Source organism: Camelus dromedarius, chromosome 3, assembly GCF_036321535.1.
Source record: "Camelus dromedarius isolate mCamDro1 chromosome 3, mCamDro1.pat, whole genome shotgun sequence".
Classification (NCBI taxonomy): domain Eukaryota; kingdom Metazoa; phylum Chordata; class Mammalia; order Artiodactyla; family Camelidae; genus Camelus; species Camelus dromedarius.
The window spans coordinates 18,378,596-18,382,890 of NC_087438.1; the positions used below are offsets into that span (position 1 = coordinate 18,378,596).

The 4,295-nt window shown below is 30.1% G+C and overlaps 1 non-coding gene across 1 annotated transcript; it reads right to left on the reverse strand.

Moving 5' to 3' along the window:
• Positions 1–691: 691 nt before the first annotated feature.
• TRNAA-UGC (transfer RNA alanine (anticodon UGC)) lies at positions 692–763 on the reverse strand. Its single transcript has one exon. It is a non-coding gene; the product is annotated as a tRNA-Ala (tRNA).
• Between the last annotated feature and the right edge of the window lie 3,532 nt (positions 764–4,295).

Genomic DNA, 4,295 nt, shown 5'->3' on the forward strand with positions numbered 1-4,295 from the left:
TAAAGGTTTCCTCATATATATAAAGGATATTCAAAGACGCCATTAGCGAGCCCTTCTTTTATATTAAATTTCCATTAACTAACATAAATCAACAACAAAATAATAAAACTTCATCTCACACAAACAAAAAAATATTTATTCCTCTGGGGATAAGTTGATAAATACTTTCACCTTTAAAAAATGTTACTGCATCAGTCAATAAAAACAAAATCATATACTCCTTAACTGCCTTACTTTTTATTTCTCAATTTTCACTTTAAAAAATATGATACAATTTACTTATTAATTATGCTTATTTTTTATGGCCAATTTCTCCTGATGAAATTTTAGGACTAAGGACAAAAGTCTTTGTCTATTTTGTACAAGGATACTTGCCAAGAGTTTATATAAGTATGTAACAGTAAGACCCCAATAAATATGTATTGAATGAATGAATTAATTTTTTTTAATTGGCAAGGGAGTTGGAATGAAAGCCCTCTTCCCCATTCTCCAATGCAGATTTAATAGTTTGAATTAAATAATTGATTGCTACTTTTTTTTTTCTATTTTGTAGTTTTGGAAATAATTCATATCCATGTCTAAGTTATAGCTGCAAGTTTCATTTTATTTTGTTAATGTACATACATTATATATTCCAGACTATATATGAAATACTTTAAGATATTGGAGTACACAGTATTTTTTTTTTTAATGGAGGTACTGGGGATTGAACCCAGGACTTCGTGCATGCAAAGCACACACTCAACCACTGAGCTATACCACCCCCCTGCCATAGTCTTTTAATTTGTGGACCTTTTCTCTATGATTCTAATTCCAATTTTTAACTTATTCTCTTATAAATACAATAACAACTTGTAAAGTATCCAGGACACATTGAAAGCTTAACCTAAGATAGGCAAACAAACGAACAAATTATGGACAGCAGAATTATTAAATGAAATTACTTTCATTGTGACTGCATAGGTTTAGATATTTTTGCTTGAAATTTTTCTTAATTCTGAAATAAATTATTTAAGATAATATATATATTTAAAACTGGTAACTTCTAGCAGTGATCTGTGATGATTATTTTTATAAATTTATGGGGATTATAGGACTGAATATTTATTCAGAGACATACAACTATTAAGTGGAAAATAAACAGGGTTTCCACAGAATTTCTCAAATGTTGTTTTTCACAAATACTAATTTGAAGTACAGAGTTTTGTTTCTGTATTTCTAGTTATATCTGTTCTCAGGGGTTTGTCCCATTATAAAAAATAGAGTATAATAGAGCTTAAAATTGAAGGAGGCTTTGACAATTTGGTAGATCTGATATTTTTCATGCTCCTTATTTCTGGAAAAAAAATATACTTTTGGAGTAACGTGTAATTAGGTGAATGTAAGATGAACAGCTTGTGTCCTAAAATCAAAGGTAGAATTCAATTTGAAATCCTTCCCATCATTCATGCTCAAATTTTTTAGGATATTTTATTAAATCTCAAGCTTAATCTTAGAATATTTTAGATTATCAATCTAATCTAATATTTTAGAATAGCAATCTCAACCTTTACTACATTTTTTTAAACTTAACTTTATCATTTTTATTTTGTCTACTCAATATAGTACTAGGCACAGTGGGGACACAGGAGCAAAGGGATCAAACATTTTGGGGCATGTGTTATGTATCTGAACAATCATCTTATTTTGTATTATCTCTTTATCTTCACAGTTAATGAAATTGATGTTACCATTCTTTTCTTACAGATAGAAATGCAGAAACTGATTAATTTATTCAAGGGCAAACCATTCTTACTAATTCACCATTCTCAAAAGACCAGCCAGAACTTGTTGATCTAAGAGTCTAGACTTTTAGACATACTATTTCTTAAAAGCACTCTGGAATCCACCCAACTCCTTTTCTTTTTATTCAAAAGAACTTAATAAAATGCCAGTTTCAGGATGTCTCTATTACTGGTCCCTCAACTCCCATTAAATGTTGACTTGTCAGTTTCCTTTAATCCTAGATCTTAGAGGACAACACGGCTTTCTCTCAGAAGTCTTTACTACATACAGGCAGATGATTGATTTAAAAATAAAATTAACAATGCAATCATGTTGAGCAGTTCTTTATTCTGGCTTCTTAGGGTCTCAGCAACGGTCAGTCGTGTTTCTCACATCACATCACCTAACTATGACATTAACTCTTCTTTTGTCTCTCAATTCCATCTTTTAAAGGCTTTTGTGATTATATTGGGCCAGTCTGGATAATCCAGGATAACCTTTCTATCTTGAAATCCTGATCATAATCACATTTGTTAAAATTTCTCTTACACTGTAAGGCAGTAATCATAAATTTCAGGTGTTAAGATGCAGACATTTTATTAGGGCAGTATTTTGTATGTGTGTGTGTATATATATGTATATATATATATATAAATATATTTTTAGAACATAAATCTTCAAACTGGAGGTATTTAATGGGCTGCAGTCTTTGTGTGGAGAATTTAATTCATGTCTGAAAGTGAAACATTTGACGAAGTGTGTTTTATTTTAAAGTCCAAAGAGTGCTATTTAATAAATGACTGATCCTGTGAACTGGAAAGTCCACCCTGAAATAAGCATTAGTCCTTTTGTATTATTAGAATGTTGGAAGAGAAATTACAAAGCAAATGTGCTCCAGGGTTGGATATTAGAATAAAATAGGTGCAAAATAGATTGCAGTATAAATACTGACTCTAAGGAAAATGTTATACATAAACAAATATTTCATTTACAAAAATATATGTCTATCACATTTTAAAATAAAGAAATAATCAGATCATTCTTCAAATTGCTAAATAAAACAAAGGCATTCTATATAGTGTGTGTCTATGCATGTGTACATATATATTTTTTCAAAGAAATACTTAAAAGAGGAAGTGTACAGTATCCTCCTTTAAAAAATTTTTCACTTGTCTGTGTATTAAAACAAATTCATACAATTTTCCCAGTGCTTAATAATCCATAATTTCTTGGACAAAATTATACATGAAAAATTTTTAATTAAGCCCATTTTTGTTCCATAAAAGCTATTAAAACTGTCATGGTTATATACGACCCACCTATAATAGATATATATTGAATTAAGATCAGTTCTTAACTCCCCAGGACAGTTATAGGTAAATAACTTTACAACAACTCAAATGGTAAAAAATATAGCAACCTAAAACTTTACAGACAAAGGATGTAATTTAGCTAACCTTCAAATTAAACAATAGCAAATTACAGATTACATGCAAAATTACCCATTTTGCATATGTAATTACATGTTTTTTGCATCATTAGATATAACTTTGGAAATTTAACTCCCAGACTTCCTTTTTATTTTGATCAGAATTATATAAATATATGAAAGAATTGTACTTAATACTGTCATGCCTCAACTTTCCATCAAAGTACACTGCTTCTTGACTATTATTTTCCTTTCAATTAAAAGCAATGGATTCATCTTATTTTCTCTCATTTTGAAATTTATTCTGCCTTTTCCCACCGAATGTCTTTTCCTCTATTGTGAACTATAGAAGTTTTTTCTGTTGTTCTTGACTCTATCAAGGGTGGTTAATGCTTAATTGTTAAATAGTTATAACCAGGGAACATTACAGGCTATTGCAAAGAAGCAACAATACCCATTTGCCTTGTATTAAATCAGCAATTTTCAGTTCTACTTGCAATTTATAATCACTTGAGAAGTTTCAGGTGGATACCAATGCTTGAGTCCTTCTCACAGAGATTCTAATTTAATTAGTCTTGGAAATGGCATGAACATTTCAACATTTTGAAAGTTCTCCAGGTACTTCTAGTATGCTGCCCAGGTATAAAAACAACAAAGGAAGCTCTGAATATCTCAAGACCTAGAAATGTAAAAAATTCCCTTCTGTACATTGTCACTTGTTTGAAGTAAGTTATCTCCGAGTCTCAAAATGGCTCAATAAGTTAGGCATTATTATCTCCTACTTTACAGGTAAAACACAGATTTTAAGAGAATGTAAGTAACTTGTTCAAAGTCACACATCTAATAATGTTAAAAGCCAAGATTAAAAAGAAAGATGTATCAGGTGATAGAACTCATCCACTACAATTTTCTATTCTCTAGGAGCCAGTAGAGTCTCAGAGATTTAAAAGCCACTAAAACGCATGTTGAATTTTTGCCCCAATACGTCTATGCTAATATTTTTAAGTAGAGGCAATACATACTTGCCACCAAATTCTATGCAAAATGAAAATCATCAAATATAGACTACCACTAAAAATTTAGAATAAATTAGCTAGTTTGC